Source organism: Anas platyrhynchos, chromosome W, assembly GCF_047663525.1.
Source record: "Anas platyrhynchos isolate ZD024472 breed Pekin duck chromosome W, IASCAAS_PekinDuck_T2T, whole genome shotgun sequence".
NCBI lineage: Eukaryota > Metazoa > Chordata > Aves > Anseriformes > Anatidae > Anas > Anas platyrhynchos.
This window is the reverse complement of record NC_092620.1, coordinates 10147665-10166041: the sequence shown is the minus strand read 5'-3', so window position 1 is coordinate 10166041 and position 18377 is coordinate 10147665.

Here is an 18377-nt window from a genome sequence, read left to right as displayed (position 1 = left end):
GCACGGAGCCTCTGGGCCTGTCACAATGGGATGCTTTTCCCACTCGTTCCCAGTTAGACTCAATTCAGCTTCCAATACAGTTAGTTGTTGGTATCCCCCTGTCACTCCAGAGATACAGATGAGTTCTGTCCCTTGGTGGCCTGATGGGATTAAGGTACATTGTGCGCCAGTGTCCACTAGAGCTATGTATTCTTGTGGTTCCAATGTGCCAGGCCATCAGATCCACACAGTCCAGTAAATCCAGTTGTCCCTCTCCTCTACCTGGCCAGAGGCAGGGCCCCTCTAGTCCTGGCTGGAGCATCTGTCAATTAATCCTTGCAAAAGAGAAGCAGAGGTCTCTTCATCAGGGTCAAGAATGACATCAGCCCTTCTACTGCCTCTGGGGAACTGCCCAATAGAAACTGGAGCAGCGTTTTTCTTAGGAGCCCCTCTTCTCGCTGCTGTATTTCCTTGAAGTTCACGTTCCAGAGCAGCTAGGGTTGAAGTAGGTTCACCATCCCATTTCCTCATATCTTCCCCGTGGTCGCACAGATAAAACCACAAGGTGCCACGTGGTGTGCGTCTTGGGTACTCTCTCCCTCCAGCAGGAAAATACTGATTGTTAGTGGCTGAAATATCACTCTGTCTGGATGAGGAGGGATATGCTCGTTCTACGAGATGGTCAAGCCTTTGGGACAGTTTCTCCACAGCCGAGACACAGGCCCGTAGCGGAGCAGAGAGATGATTGTCTTCATATTTTTGAAGCTGGCAGGACAGATTATACACTGTTGGTCCCATCCCCTCATCGCAGTTAAATACTGCCAAAGTACTAGCATGTGCTGATGGTGCACTCCGCACAAATTTCTGCCGCATGGATGTTGTGCACTGGACTTCATCGGGATCTTTAGGTGTCTGGACATTGTCCAAATCACTATAAACCGTCTCCAGCACAGCTAATTCCTGCAGATGCTAGAGACCTTTATCCACAGTGGCCCACTTGCCTACTTGATATACAGTATCTTCCTTGTGGGGATACCTTTCTTTCACAGCTGCCAGGAGTCTCCTCCAGAGGCTGAGAACCTGTGTCTCTCTCCCAATTACTCTGTCAATGATCCTTTCTCTAGAGAGGGATCCCAGCTGCTTGACTTCATTGCCTTCTAATAGTTGGCTATCCCCAGCATCCCAGCATCGAAGCAGCCAGGTGAGGATGTGTTCACCTGAGTGTTGACCGTAATCCTTTCGTATTTCTTGTAACTCACTCAGGGATAGGGATCGGGTGGTTTTTGATTCCTTTATGATTTCCATCTCCTCTTCATGCTGTTTTTGTGATGGCTCTGCTTAAAGAGGTGCCTGCCTTTTCCCCTTCTCCCTCCTTCTTAGGAGAGGCTTCTTCTTCGCTTACTAAACGAGCTAACTTCCGTTTCCATTGTTTTGACTTGACTATGGGGGCGACTGATACCATAGTCGGTTGGTCCTCTGGGTCAGCCACAGCATGTGTTATCTGGTCATCAGATTCAGAGACCTCCTCCCTCCCTTGAGGGTGCTGGACGGCATTAAATAGTGTTTGATAGGCGTAAGCCAGGACCCAGGACAATGCAGCAACCTGTCATTCTCTGGCATTGTCAGGGTCTGGGCATGACTCAAACATTCTATCAGGTTTTTAGGATTTTGCTCTTGTTTAGGGGTGAAGTTCAAAACTATTGGAGGAGACACCCAGAATCACAGAATCACAGAATTTCTAGGTTGGAAGAGACCTCAAGATCATCGAGTCCAACCTCTGACCTAACACTAACAGTCCCACTAAACCATATCCCTAAGCTCTACATCTAAACGTCTTTTAAAGACTTCCAGGGACGGTGACTCCACCACTTCCCTGGGCAGCCTGTTCCAATGTCTAACAACCCTTTTGGTAAAGAAGTTCTTCCTAACATCCAACCTAAAACTCCCCTGGTGCAACTTTAGCCCATTCCCCCTCGTCCTGTCACCAGGCACGTGGGAGAACAGTCACACCCGTGACAGGTCCCTGCCTGTATCCTCCCACACACCTTGCTACCTGCCACCAGACTGTTTCGGGACAAATTCCCAGGTAAGCTTTCTAAACAATCGACCTTAGAGAAGAGGAAACCCGTTATTCAGAATTAGAAATAGCAATATATGGGTTACACATGGATATTCAAAATACTCAAAAACTGTTGTAATTAGTCCACTGTGAAAGAAGGAGGAGGTACCATTCCTGATATTATTCATAAACTGACTTCCAGATGAGGAAAGGAAGGCAGTGTAATTCTGAATATTCTCTAAAAGATAGTTTCCATGAGACCCAAATAACAGTGCAGAGCCTAAATGCCAGATTAAACTCAAGGGCAGTGCTTGACAGCACAGAGAATTTAAAAAAATGAACACAGACTGTAGCACACTCTTGGATAGGATATAGAGCAGAAAGGAGAACATGACACGGATTGCATGACATATGATCAAACAAGCAAATATTAACAGGAAACTGAACATGGTGACCATCAAGTAAGTGTGTTAGTTGTACGCATTTTAATCACTTTTATTGTTATCTCAACCCTTCGAGCCCCATGTTGGGTGCCAAAAAGGACTGTAGTGGTTTTACTGTGCTATGAGCTACTGTGCTCTCATATGATTTTTGTGTTGTGGGTTGTTATTATCCCAGTTGGATAAGCGGATAGTAACTGAGAGTAAGCGGAGAGCAACTGCTTTTTCTCTCTCTTTGCTTCCGCACGGCCTTTTCCTTTTTCCTTTCCTTTCCTTTCCTTTCCTTTCCTTTCCTTTCCTTTCCTTTCCTTTCCTTTCCTTTCCTTTCCTTTCCTTTCCTTTCCTTTCCTTTCCTTTCCTTTCCTTTCCTTTCCTTTCCTTTCCTTTCCTTTTCCCTTTAATTAAATAATCCTTATCTCACAGGCTTTCATTTCTTTCTAATTCTCTCCCCCATCCCAGAGCACCCTACCAGCTACTAGGAGGAAAAGTAACTATCCTAGATGAAACTAGGACACCTTCTCATGTTAGGGGCTGCAGAGCTGAACACAGTCTTGGCGGAGTCTAGACTGAGAGTGGAAGAATCATCTCCCTCAGCCTGCTGGCCATGCTTGTTTTGATGCAGCCCAGGATACGGCTGGCTTTCTGGGCTGCAAGCAGACATTGCCAGGTCATGATGAGCTTCTCATCAACTAGTACCCTCAGGTCCTTCTCCTTGGGGCTACCACCATTCCACTCATTGTCCAGTCTGCATTTGTGCTTGGGTTTTCCCTGAGCCATATGGAGGACCTCTCACGTAGCCTTGTTGACTTTCATGAGGTTTGCACAGGCCCTCCTCTCAAGCCTGCCAAGGTCCTTCTGAATGGCATCCCTTCCCTCCAGTGTGTCGACCAGACCACGCAGCTTTGTGTTGTCCACAGACTTGCTGAGGGTGCACTCAATCCCACTGTCCATGTCACTGACAAAGATATTAAATAATACTAGTCCCAATACTGACCCTTGAGAAACACTACTCTTTACTGATCTCCACCTGGATATCAAGCCAAGGACCGCAACTCTTTGAGTGCGACCATCCAGCCAATTACTTAACCACTGAGTGGTCCATCCATCAAATCCACATCTCTCCTATTTAGAGACAAGTATATCATGCGGGACAGCATCACATGCTTTGCACAAGGCCAGGTAGATGATGTCAGTTGCTCTTCCCCTCTCCATCAGTGCTGTAATTCCACTATAGAAGGCCACCAGATTTGTCAGGCACAATTTGCCCTTAGTGAAGCCATGTTGACTGTCACCAATCACCTCCTTATTTTCCATGTGCCTTAGCATAGTTTCCAAGAGGATCTACTCCATGATCTTTCCAGACACAGAGGTGAGACTGACTGGCTTGTAGTTTCCCGGGTCTTCCTTTTTTCCCTTTTTAAAAATGGGGGTTATGTTTCCCCTCTGTACTGAGGGATGCCAGTCTCCTCAGAGATCATCCAAGAGGGACATTCATCACCTTCTGGCTGTCCACCTCCTGCTCCAATATTTCTCCTCTGTCCCCACGTGCAGGAAATGCACAAGTACAATACCTGGATCTTCACCAGGGTCTTCAAATTCCATGGGAACAGGTCGCAATGGCACATCCCCGCCCCTTGGAGATTCCTAAACCCTGCCCTCCCTGACTGTCAGCTCTTTTACAGCCTCATACTAGTACTTCAGCCTTAGTTTTTCCATACCACAGAAACACTAATGACTGCTGGTCAGGACTGCATGTGTTAGGCAACTGATGAATTCTGTTCTCATATCCCAAGAAGTTCACTGGGTGCTTGGATCAAAGAAGTGAGAGAAGAATTTGGCCTGAAGCATGCAACATGCTTTGGGGGTAAGGCCACTGATGTTAAGCAGCATGGCTCTATTAACAAGTAGGCTTTATTGAGTACATAAATATGGCTAGCAGCCTGCAGAAAGGGTCAGACTTCCAATGCCAGCATGCTGCTCCAATGGTTCTGTAAGTCGACAAACTCAACATCCCCTGAGCCACATAGGTTATTGTGCTTCCCATGGTCCTTTCACCCTCACCATTCACGCCCAGGCTCATGCATGACCTTACCTAGTTTGGATTCCTGAGAAACATTCAGGTCCCAGACTCAAATACAAGCAAAATGTTGGACAAAACCTGCACTCTCTTTGGCCATGACCTGTCTCTTCCTGGGCAGTTGGCATACATGTAAATGAGGTCCTTAGACAGCTCAGAAGTTTTCTTGGCTTAAGGGGAGCATTAGCTGAGTTAAGGTGTTAGCTAAGTCAGCCTTAGCAAGCAGGAGGTTGGGAGTCAAACACAGTTTTAAAACTCTTGAGCAGAAATAGATTCTGGATGGTGTTTTTTTTGTTTGGTTTTGGTTTTATTTTTTTCTTTTTAAATTTATACACCCACACAATAACTCAACCAATACTTTACATTTAACCCTTCTGTATTTTATTTTTTTCCCTGTAAGCTCTAATATCAAAAAAGTCCAACAAAGAAGTCCCAGCATTCTTCCCCCCAAAACAGACCCCTCCCTAAATAGGTGCTCTCCACTGAGGAGCACAGAGCATTTCCCAGTTAGAAGAGGGACTCAAAGCCCTTCACCTTGTTCATTTGCTAGTAGCAATGTTTAGAAAAACAAACAAACAAACAAAAACTTTTCTCTCTTGTTTTTTTCTTCTTAAACAGTCTGAGTGGGATCTTTCCATGTGTTAGCACTATGTCTCTAGGCTTCAAACACTGACATTTCTGGAAATAGGTCTTAGCAGCTGACAGCATCTACGTGATGGCAGCTGGCTTCCCATGGCTAGATGAGCTCAGTTTACTTGTTATCAGCAGTTTCCCACAGCTGCTAGGAACCACAGCCAACTGAACAGGTGGCAAGCGGACACACTGAAAGGGCATCAGACCACCTGTGTCTAAACCAGCTTCAAGAGGAGTGATTGTGTCATAGCACCATGTGACACCAGAGATGCTCAGACACCAAGCAGAGGCCAGGCTTGCCTGAGTATCAGGGAGGAGGACAGTACATCCTGGCTGCTGCCAGACATGGCTGCTCCTGGGCACTTCAGCTGATGCAACACTGTATTCTCTGCTCTGCACGTCCTGCCACAAGGCACTCCACATGCCCTTTGCTAGCAAGCTTCAGGGCATGAGAGGAGACAGCTGTATTTAGGCTAGCAACGCTGAAGCTGCTAGCTCAGAGTGAGGAGATGGAGCAGAAGGAAAATAAACCTCACACTTCACATATCAGATAAGGCTTCAGCAAAAACAGAGATACTTTTCAGAACAGCCAAGCAACTTCTAGCAATGTCAGAGGGTGTCAGACTGCCAGAAGCAAGCACTTGAAGTTTCACACCACAGCCTAGATTAAGACATAATCCCACAGACTCCAGCAGTGCTAAGATCCCAGGTTTGGGACTGCTGACAGTGAGACAAAGTGCTACTGAGCCCACATCTGGATTTGAACTGTTTCAAGCATCCCCACAGAGTCAGGGCTCCCCCCAGCAGGTCCAGTTCCCAGAGATGAACAGCCAGGCTCAAGCAGACAGCTCAGCCTCCTCAACCAGGACTGCCACACCAGCAGTGCCAGTTCTCTAATGTTGTGGTGGTTTTACTCAGCTGGGCAGCCAAGCTCCACCATGACCGCTCTCTCACTCCCTCTCCTCAAAGGGAAAGGGGGAGAAAATATGATGAAAAGGGCTCAAGGGTTCAGATAAGGACAGGGAGATAACAATTATTGTCACAGGCAAAATAGACTCAGCATAGGAAGATTAATAAAATGCATTGCCTATTACTAACAAGCTAGAACAGTGAGAAACAAAGAAAACAAACTACAAACACTTTCCCCCCATCCACCCTCTTCCACCTCCTCCCCCTCAGCAGCACAAAGGAATAGGGAATGGGGGCTGCGGTCAGTCCATAACAGTTCGTCTCTGCCGCTACTTCACCATCACTCTCTTCCCCTGCTCCAATGTGGGGTCCCTCCCATGGGATGCTGTCCTTCCCGAACTGATCCCATGAGCTTCCCACAGGCAGCAGCTCTTCAAGAACTGCTCCAAATAGGGGTCTGTACCAAGGGGTCCATCCATCAGGAGCAAACTGCTCCAACATGGGTCCCCCACGGGTGGTAGCTCCTGCCACTTCACCTGCTCCTGCGTCATCCCCTCTCCACAGGCTACAGAATCTGCTCTGGTGCGGGCTCTTCATAGTCTGCAGCCTCCTTCAGGCTAGATCCACCTGCTTCACCCTGGGCTCCTCCATGGGCTGCAGCGTGGAACCCTGCTCCCCCGTGGTACTCCATGGGCTGCAGGGGGACAACCTGCTCCACCATGGTCCTCTCCACAGGCCACAGGGGAACTTCTGCTCCAGTGCCTGGAGCACCTCCTCCCCCTCCTTCTTCACTGACCTTGGTGTCTGCAAGGCTGTTTCTTACTCCTCACTCTCCCAGCTGCTGTTGTGCAGAAGTTTTTTTCCCCTTTCTTAAATATGCTCTCACAGAGGAGCAAGCAACATTGCTTATTGGCTCGGCTTATTGGCAGGAGTGGGTCCCTTTGGAGCCAGCTGAAACTGGCCCTTATCTAACATGGGGCAGCTTCTGGACGCTTCTCACAGAAGCCACCCTTGCAGCCTTCCACTACCAAAACTTTGCTGCGTAAACCCACTACAAATATCCAAATGCAGCCTGAGATGACCAGTTCAAGGTTAGGCCATGAAGATGAAAGTGATGAAGACCACTCTCTCAGCTCTTCCCAACTGCCATAGTGGCTGTAGCTATTCAGCAGGACTCTCCTTGCCTATATTTCAGTTGATGAGTTGGCCAAGCTGTGGACAAGCTTGTAGCAGGCAGAGAGGGGATGTCAATATTCCAGACTGCAAAAAGAAACTCCTCTTTACTGAAGACACTCACTCCCAGCCCAGGAATTTGCCAGGCAGGAGGAACAGGATGGGCCCACGACTCCATCAGTGATAAACATCATCTGCTGATTAAATGTGCAGAAGACATACATGTAGCACAGAAGCTATAAAATCATCTCTCCTCCGATGCCCTTCTGCTCTCCTCTTCCTCATTTAGTGATATTATTGGACAGAGGAAGGTCTTCTAATACACTGCATAGGTCTGACTGTTACCTTGCATGAACCAGGATAGGTGCACTGCAGTCAGGTGGAGTGAATTATATTCATCTGTCACAGACAGCACTCTGCAAGATACCCTGAGGATGGATTCTCTGTGCTGCTTCCCTCTAACTCTCTGATATTTTTCTCTCTGCCTATTAATAAAGCAAATACAGTACAGATAAAATTCCCTTGGCACTTTTTGGTTTACTATTCCCTTTATTGAGCACAAGTAGTTTCAATCCTTGCTCATAGTGGATGTGGTAAACACACCATTAATCAGTTGATTTACAAATTAAGAAATACCCTGGGGATCACAGCAGGAGGGATGCCTCCAGTTAGGCACTGATGAGCAGACCATGTAAGCAGCAAGATATGTTCAGACAGCTATGCAGAGGAGATCCATGCAGACTGCTGCAACCAATAAAATATCAGAACATCTGGATGAGCTTTTCATAATCTTACAGCAGCTGCTCCCTTGGTGTATGCAGACAGGGTAGTTCAATATTTAACTGATCGCCAGATTAAAAATGTTTCAAGATCCAATGTGAAGGCATTTATGCAAAACTTAATTCTGCACCAAGAGAGATTACTGAAGTATTTTATAAGAAGACTGTAAAAGGCAATTACATGAGTCAGCAAGTAGCTCAGCTCAACATCTTGCTAAGCTGCTCTGCACAATCTGGCCTTTGAATGAAGGCTCACACTGAAGGTCCACCAAACCAGGCTATACACTTTTTGGTATCCAAGCAACATGACAAAGCCTGTCAGCACACAAATTATAAGCAGTAGTTTATTTCCAGAGACAGAGAAGGGAACCATAGGTTAACATGTGCACAGATATACACAGCTCAGGCATATGTGAAGGCATCAACTTGACACTCAGTAGAGGGAACAGAGGGTAGAAGCAGTTTTACTGTGCTATGCAGCTGAACTCTACCACAACCGCTCTCTCTCTCCCCCTCCTTAGAAGAGGAGGGGAAGAAGTAAAGGAAAGAACAACTCATGGATTCAGATAAGGATAATTTAATTAAAGGGAAAAAATAATTATTAAGGAAAGATTATTATTACTTAAACAATTTAACTAAAGGGAAAAAAGGGAAAGGGGAAAAGGGAGGGGGGAAAGGGAAAAATGTCTACCATTGTTTTATTATCTTTTTCCCTGGATTTTTTTTTTCACAATTCCTTATCATTTTTTCTGAGGACTGTCTTTAGGCACAGTTCCGGGGTCTCCATCCCCATTCTGCTGTTCCTTGGAGACCTTATTCCCCAACTTTTCCTGATGTGCTGCTGTGGACTTCACTGCCCACAAGGGGTACCACATGCCTGTACATAGGGTAAGGAGAGAGGTGGGTCGTACTGCCAAACACTTTATTATGCCCGGGGTACCATACACCTAGAGTCTCCTAATTCCCTGAGACTCTTTCACTTGTCTATCTTTCGCTTCATCAGTCTCTGGCTGTGCCCCTTGTGGGACTATGGAACTCTGGACTGGGACTCCACACTTCCTTCACACCATAAGTGCGTCTCATTCACACTCCACACCCCCCAAGGTAATACAGTAAAGCTTGTCTTACTTTGGTCCATGCTTGGAATTACCGAGTCCATTTCAGTAATTCTGCCTGTTCCTACTGTTCTCCCTTCTCCCTAGTTCTTCATAGAGCCTGTCTTTAGTTTAACAGTCTCGGTTCTTTGTTGGCCATCCAGAGACAACCCAACACCCCCAACGGGACAGGTGAAATCAGCGGGTTGCACCTTTGTCGCATTAAGGGGTGTAGCCAATTAACCGTTATGGGCCCGGTTGGATTCAGGGTACTGAACTATCACAATCACAGATTCACCAAGAACGCATTAACCGTTAGGGGTCCAGTTGGATTCACCAATAACGCATTAACCGTTAGGGGTCTGGTTGGATTCAGAGCACTGAACTACCACGGTCACGTTTTCACCAATAACGTATAACCACCCTAACTCTAGTCGCATTTAATGAGAACTGTCACGACTAGGAACAATGCAATCAAGTGCAATTTATTACAGCAACAGGTACACAGGTTCTTTGGATTGCCGGCGATAGTGACTGTCTGCAAAAGCAAGCTAGCATGCATGAAATACACAGGTGACACAGGTGCGCAGCCTGGAAATTAACGCGTTAAAAGGCACAAAGACTCTATAGAGATTTCTAAGTTTCCACGGAGACACACAGTATAACCAAGTGTTCAAATCTCACCCAAAGGCGTCCCAATGGGGGGAAAGAGAGGCTCAGCCCGTCGACTGGTCCCAGGAGTCAGGAAGTCCTCGGGATGGTGTATTCCCTTGGGATGGTATCTCCCCTGACGGTGGTATCTTCCCTGACATCCCCTCTCTCTTAGGCCAATTTATATTATTTTCTATCTTTCAGGTGGAGCTTGAGTGACTCTAGTCAAGCACGGCATCGCTAGTAGGTCGAGGGAGGTGATTGTCCCGCTCTACTCTGCGCTGGTGCGGCCTCACCTTGAGTACTGTGTGCAGTTCTGGGCACCACAGTATAAAAAGGACATGAAACTGTTGGAGAGTGTCCAGAGGAGGGCTACGAAGATGGTGAAAGGCCTGGAGGGGAAGACATACGAGGAACGGCTGAGGGCACTGGGCCTGTTCAGCCTGGAGAAGAGGAGGCTGAGGGGAGACCTCATCGCAGTCTACAACTTCCTCGTAAGGGGGTGTCGAGAGGCAGGAGACCTTTTCTCCATTAACATCAGCGACAGGACCCGCGGGAACGGGGTTAAGCTGAGGCAGGGGAAGTTTAGGCTTGACATCAGGAGGGGGTTCTTCACAGAGAGGGTGGTTGCACACTGGAACAGGCTCTCCAGGGAAGCGGTCACTGCACCGAGCCTGTCTAAATTTAAGAAGAGATTGGACTGTGCGCTTAGTCACATGGTCTGAACTTTTGGGTAGACCTGTGCGGTGTCAAGAGTTGGACTTGATGATCCTTAAGGGTCCCTTCCAACTCAGGATATTCTATGATTCTATGATATCTTATGATTGGTGAAAAGTTCTCCCATCTCCGTTTAAAATCAGTGAGGGGTGGTTGCACCTTGGAGGTGGATAGCTTTTGGGGTGGAGGTGTGTTTTGGTATTATAATGATATTATAATGAGCTAAAGTACACTTGGGGACAGCATTTGTCAAAACATGACAGGTCCTTGGCTCAGGGTAGCAAAAAGTGAAGCTTATTGGTCTCGGTGTGCACAAGAACAATCGAGTCCCCACCTGGTCACAGAGCCTAGCCGTGGTGTCTCCACTCCACTCCACGCTCCATACTGTTCCTTAGAGCTAACACACCAGGTTCCCCCAGAGCGATAGCATCTAAGATTGGAAGCCTAGGGAACGCTCAGGTAATGCAACTATGCCCTACCCTGAAAGCCTCTTCAGTGCTGTACATTTTCTCTAAAATGTGAATGTTAGTTTTATTTTCCTAGTTACTTTACGCAATTGCACCACAACCTTCCCATTTGTGGTGGCAAGAACTCTCTGGTAGGTGACAACATCCTGGATGAGCCCCCAAATTGTGAGAAATACCTCAATAATTTTCTCAGACAGGGTCTTCTGTGAAGGTATTTTATTTGCAATTGCAATGGAGGAGTGCCCAGCAAAAGTATATCATCACCTATTACCCAGTGCTCGATTCCTCCCATTTCCTCATTGGCTGAGTACTAAAGATCACAATCTAGTCGACACCTTTCTAAACCATATATGTACAATTTTATTTGACCAACTGTTAATTTCTTCTTTTCCTTTTTTTTCCCTTTTTCTCTTGTGTCTAGAGGGCTTGTAATTTTTTGTTTTTCCTGATTTCGCACTGCTCGTCCTGTTTTTCTTAGCTATTTTCCTTATTCTGAGACAGTGGGACCTTCCCCTTATCTGTTCAACATACTACAGAGTGCTATGCCACTTTTATGCCTGCAGAATCACTTTTGAATACGCAAGGTTGGTGGAATTTAAAAAAAAACAAACACATTGTACTGCAAAAACACAGCTTTGTTTGTCACACTAGGCACCCACAAATCTATGGGCCCTGATGGGATGCATCCAAGGGTGCTGAGGGGTTTGGCAGATGTGATTGCTGCACCGCTTTCCATCATCTACGAACAATTATGGTCATCTGGAAAGGTCCCGGATAATTGGAGACTTGCTAATGTGACACCCATGTGTAAGAAGGGTCATAAGGAGGACCCAGGGAACAACAGGCCTGTCAGCCTGACCTCGGTGCCAGGAAAGGTGATGGAAGAGGTCATCTTGAATGTAATCACGCAGCATATGTGGGACAACCTGGGGATGAAGCCCAGTCAGCATCGGTTCGTGAAAGGCAAGTCCTGCCTGACCAACCTCATCTCCATCTATGACCAGGTAACCTGCCTGGTGGATGAGGGAAAGGCTGTTGACGTAGTCTACCTAGACTTCAGTAAAGCCTTTGACATGGTCTCCCACAGTCTTCTCCTGGAGAAGCTGTCAGCCCATGGTTTGGACAGGTACAATCTTTGCTGGCATAAAAACTGTCTGGATGACCGGGCCCAGGAAGTAATGGTAAACAGAGTGAAATCCAGCTGGTGAGCAGTCATGAGTGGTGCTCCCCAGGGGTCAGTGTTAGGGCCCATCCTCTTTAATATCTTTATTGATAATTCGGATGAGGGAATTGAATGCACCCTCAGTTAGTTTGCAGATGACACCAAGTTGGGGGGACTGGGGGGAAGTGTCAAACTGACGGAGGGTAGGAAGGCCCTGCAGAAGGACCTGGACAGGTTGGATCCATGGCCAGTTGGATGAGGTTCAACACGGCTAAGTGCCGGGTCCTACACTTTGGCCACAACAACCTCATGCAACACTGTAGGCTTGGGGCAGAGTGGCTTGAAAGCTGTGCAGAGGAAAAGGATCTGGGGGTGCTGATTGATGTTCACCTGAACATGGGCCGACAGTGTGCCCAGGTGGCCAAGAAGGCCAATGGCATCTTGGCTTGTATCAGGAATAGTGTAGCCAGCAGGACCAAGGAGGTGATGGTCCCCCTGTTTAGTCTGGAGAAGAGGACGCTCAGTGGAGACCTTATTGCTCTCTACAACTACCTGAAAGGCAATTGTGGGGAGCTGGGGGTTGGCCTCTTCTCACAGATAACCAGCAATTGTACTAGAGGGAATAGCTTCAAGTTGCACCGGGGAGGTTCAGTTTGAAAATTAGGAGACATTTCTTCTCAGAAAGAGTAGTCAGACATTGGAAAGGGTTGCCCGGGGAGGAGGTGGAGTCACCGTACCTGAGGATGTTTAAGGAAAGGTTGGACATGGTGCTTAGGGACATGGTTTAGTGGGTGATATTGTTGGTAGGGGGATGGTTGGACCAGATGATCTTGGAGGTCTTTTCCAACCTTAAATGATTCTATGATTCTAAAATTCTATTCTATGAGTATGTTGATTCCCCACAGCCCTTCAAAATACTCAGAAGTTACTGTAATTAGCCCACAAGGAAAGAAGAAGGAGGTACCATTCCTGATACCATCTGCAAACTGACTTCCAGAGAAGGAAAATATGTGAGTCTAGTTTTGAATAGTCTCAAAAAAAATAGTTTCCAAATTACATAAATGATAACAGTGCAGGGCTTGAGTACCAGAATAGGCTCAAGGCCAGTGCTTTATAGCACAGGGAATTGAAAAACCAAAACACAGCCTTTAGAAAAGTCTCTGACCGGGTATACAGGAGAAGGGAGAAGATGGCACGGATCATATAAAAAAAGATCATGAAGAAAAATATTAACAGCAAAGCAGACAACATGGTGACTATCAAGTATGTTAATTGAAAGCACTTTAATCAAATCTACTGTTATCTCAACCCTTTGAGCCCCATGTTGGGTGCCAAAAAGGACTGTGGTTTACCTTGCTGGGCAGCTGAACTCCACTACAACTGCTCCCTCACTCTCCCTCCTCAGAAGAAGAGAGAGAGAAGAAACTATGCTGGAAAGAAAACAAACAAACAAACAAACAAAAAAAAACCCTCACAGGCTGAGATAAGGATTATTTAATTAAAGGGAAAAAGAAGTGGAAAAGAAAAAAGAAAAGAGAAAAGAAAAGAAAAGAAAAGAAAAGAAAAGAAAAGAAAAGAAAAGAAAAGAAAAGAAAAGAAAAGAAAAGAAAAGAAAAGAAAAGAAAAGAAAAGAAAAGAAAAGAAAAGAAAAGAAAAGAAAAGAAAAAGAAAAGGCCATGCGGAAACCCAGAGAGAGAGGAAAAAATTATTCTCTACTCCCATCAATGAGCAATGTTCAGCCACGTCCCAGTAGACAGGGCCTCAATATGTGTAGCAGTTGTTTGGGAGGACAGACACCTTCATAACAAGAGCCACCACCCCCCTGCCTCCTTCGCCTTTCCTGGGGTTTACGTGGCAAGGTTTGGGTAGCGGAGGGACCATAGTGGTGGCCTCTGCGAGAAGAATCCAGCCGCATGTTAGATAACGGCCCCACCGCTGGCCAGAGCCGTGCCAATAAGTGATATTGTTTGCATCTCTCTGAGAGCATATTTAAGAGGGGGCAAAAAAAAAACTGCTGGGGAACAGCAGCTAAGAGATTGAGGAGTGAGAAACAGCCTTGCAGACACCAGGGTCAGTGAAGAAGGAGGGGGAGAGGTGCTCCAGGCGCCAGAGCTGAAGTCCTGTGGTGAGGACCATGGTGGAGCAGGTTGTCCCCCTGCAGCCCATGGTGTACCATGGTGGAGCAGGGTTCCACACTGCAGCCTGTGGACGAAACCACGGTGCAGCAGGTGGACCTGCCCTGAAGGAGGCTGCGGCCTGTGGAAGACCCCCTGCCAGAGCAGATCCTGGGCCGGACCTGTAGCCCGTGGAGAGGAGCCCACGCAGGAGCAGGTGATCTGGCGTGAGCTGCTGCCCGTGAGGGACCCATGTTGGAGCAGTGTGTTCCTGATGGATGGATCCCATGGCACGGACCAATATCTGGAGGAGTTCTTGAAGAGCTGCTGCCTGTGGGAAGCCCATACAGGATCAGTTCGGGAAGGTCTGCATCTTGTGGGAGGGACCTCACAATGGAGCAGGGGAAGAGAGTGACTGAGAAGGAGTGGTGGAGACTAAGTGCTATAGACTGACCATAACCCCCATTGCCACATTCCCCTGCGCTGCTCGGTGGGAGGAGGTGGAAGAAGGTGGATGGGGGGAAGGCATGGTGTTTTCTTTCGTTTTTTTTTCCCCATTGTTTTTCACTTCTCTAGCTTGTTAGTAATAGGCAATAAATCTTACTATCTCCCTACTCTGAGTCTATTTAGCCTGTCACGATAATTGTTGAGCGATCTCCCCATCCTTATCTCAACCCTTGAGCCTTTTGCATCCTATTTTCTCCCCCTTTCCCTTTGAGGAGGGGGAGTGAGAGAGCGGCTGCGGTGGAACTCAGTTGCCCATATGAGTAAAACCATCACACTGGCTTTTATTGCTGAGTGTGACATCATATGGTATGGAATATCCCTTTGGTCGGTTTAGGTTAGCTGCCCTGAATATGTCCCCTGTCCATGTCTTGCCCACCCCCAGCCTACTGGCTCTCGGGGGGACTGGAGGGAGTCTTGATGCTGTGCCAGTATTGCTCAGCAATAGACAAAACACAGGTATGATACCAATGGTGTTCTAGCTACAAGTGCAGAGCACAACACTATATGGTCCACTGCAGGGAAAGTTAACTCCATCCCAGTCAAATCCAGTCCACCCCCTCCCCCATCCTTGGACCTCCATCCTTGGACCGGTACTGTTTAATATCTTTATCAGCAACATAGACAGTGGGATCAAGTGCACCCTCAGAAAGTTTGCAGATGACACCAAACTGAGTGGTGCAATTGATACCAAAGAAGGAAGGGATGCCATCCAAAAGGACCTGGTCAAGCTTGAGAAGTGGGCCCATATGAACCTAATGAGCTTCAACAAGTCCAAGTGCAAGGTGCTGCATCTGGGTCAGGGCAATCCCAGGTATGGGTACAGACTGGGAGAAGAATTTATTGAGAGCAGCCCTGAAGAGAAAGACTTGGGAGTTCTAGTGGATGAAAAGCTTGATGTGAGCCAGCTGTGAACACTTGCAGCCCAGAAGGCCAACTGCATCCTGGGCTGCATCAACAGAGGAGTGGCCAGCAGGTCAAGGGAGGTGATTGTCCCCCTCTACTCTGCCTTTGTGAGGTGCCACTTGGAGTACTGCATCCAGGTCTGGGATCCCCAGCACAAGAAGGATGTGGATCTGTTAGAGCAAATATAGAGGAGGATCATGAAGATGATCAGAGGGCTGGAGCACCTCTCCTATGAAGACAAAGAGAGCTGTTACTGTTCAGCCTGTGAAGAAGAAAAGGTTCCAGGATGACCTTATTGCTGCTTTTCAATACTTAAAGGGGGGTCTTATAAAAAAGATGGAGAAGGACTCTTTACTCAGGTAGATAATGACAGGACAAGGGTTAATGGTTTTAAACTAAAAGAGGGGAGATTTAGATTAGAGGTTAGGAGGAAATTCTTCATGCAGAGGGTGGCGAGGCACTGAAACAGGTTGCCCAGAGAGGTTGTGGATGCCCATCCCTGGAGGTGTTCAAGACCAGGTTAGATGAGGCCCTGGGCACCCTGATCTAGTGAGTGGCATCCCCACCCAGGGCAGGGGTGTTGGAACTAGATGATTTTTGAGGTCATTTCCAACCTGAGTCATTCTATGATTCTATGATTTTACAAACCCTGTAGCACTTCTTAAGGGCTTTGTTCAGTTCAGTCCAAGTCATCCTGTGATTCTAAGATGCTATGGTTCTATGATTCTATGATAACTGTGCCACTAAGAAAGAATTAGAAGACAAGGAGGCCAAGCAATTTGGATCCTTCTGCAGGGAAGCGGGTATTGACAAAGTGATTGGAAAAGGGGTAAAGGGGTACAAGCCCTCACCCTCTAGAGGCACTCTGGAAGTGTGAAGGAAATGTATCCCTTCGAGTAAGATGATGTTTTTCACCCAGGCAAGTGGTCCAGCATGGAGAGAGGTATCCAGTACCTTAGGGAATTAGCCATAGTGGAGGTGATTTATGATGATCTAGACAACAACCCAACAACCAGTTATCCAAACGTACAGATGAAGTCAAGTGCATGTGACACATATGATGGAGGTTTGTATGGAGCACACCATTGTCGTATGCCAAGTCCTTGGCAGTAATGACCTGAAAGATGGAGAGGAACATATGGTGGATGCATTGGCTAGCCAACTCTGGCACTACAAAGAAAATCTCTCTTCTTCTTTAGGTGACTGCCTATCAGCTATGGAGAAACTTTCCCAGGAGACCCACCAACTCATAGAGGATATGTCCTACTCCCCATGTGTACAAACAGTTGTCTCAGCTATTAGGAGTAAGCGTTCCTCTGCCCAAGAGAGAGGACATTGTGCATACACATCATGTGCCACCCCGTGGATTTACCTGCGCGACCATACGGAGGACATGAGGACATGGGATGGAAAATTTACCTCGACCCTAGAGGCATGGGTATGTGAGTTGCAAGGAAAAACAATGGAAAATGGGGTTCTTCCAGGAAAATGGCTGCTCCAGTTTCTTCTGGGCAGATATCCAGAAAATGTAGATGGGTTGAGTTTACTCCTGGCTTGAATGGAAGAACATTTGATTCACATTTACAAGAAGTGAGTAATTAATTTGAATGCAGTGACCAGGACTAGAGGGGCCCTGACTAAAGCCTGGCAGAGGAAAGGAACAAGCAGGTTTATTGGACTCTGTATGTTCAATGGCCTGATGTACCAGACACACAGAAGCATAAGGCTCTAGAGGACACCAGCTCACTGTGTACCCTAATGCCATCAAGCTATAAAGGGGCAGAATCCATCTTTGTTTCAGGAGTGACAGGGGGATCCCATCAGCTAACTATACTGGAGGCTGAAATGAGCCTAACTGGGAAGGAGTAGCAAAAGCACCCCATTGAGACTGTCTCAGAGGCTCCATGCAATCTTGGCATAGAATACCTCATGAGAGGGTACTTCAAGGACCCAAAAGGGTACCAGTTGGCATTTTGTATAGCTGCCTTGGAGATGGAGAAAATTAAACAGCTATCAACCTTGCTCAGTTTCTCAGAGTATCCTTCTGTTATGGGGTTGCTGAGGGTCAAAGAACAGCAGGTGCCAATCACTACCACAACAGTGTACCTGCAGCAGTACTGCACCAACTGAGACTCCCTGATTTCCATCTGTAAGCTCATTCATCGACTGGAGAGCCAAGGAGTAATCATCAAGACTCACTCACTGTTTAATAGTCCCATATGGCCAGTGCGAAAGTAAAATGGAGAGTGAAATGACATATAGCAGCCATAGCAATGATGACATAAAGCATCATATAACAAATTAGAGAGCTGGGCAATTGACAACAGTATGAAGAGTTGACAAGAGTCAAGTGCCGGGTCCTGCACCTGGGAAGAGGCAACCCTGGTTATATGTACAGGTGGGGGGACAAGATGCTGTAGACTGGCCCCGCAGAAAGGGATCTGGGTTTTTTTTGTCAACAGCGAGCTGAACATGAGCCAGCAGTGTGCCTTGGTGGCCAGGAGGGCCAGCTGTATCCTGGGGTGCATCAAGAACAGCACTGCTAGCCAGAAAAGGGAAGTGATTGTCCAGCTCTACTATGCGCTGGTGCAGCCTCACCTCGAGTACTGTGCACTTTTTGGTGCCACAGTATAAGAAAGTTATAAAACTGTTAGAGTATCCAAAAGAGGGCTACAGAGATGCTGAAGGGCCTGGAGGGCAAGACGTATGAGGA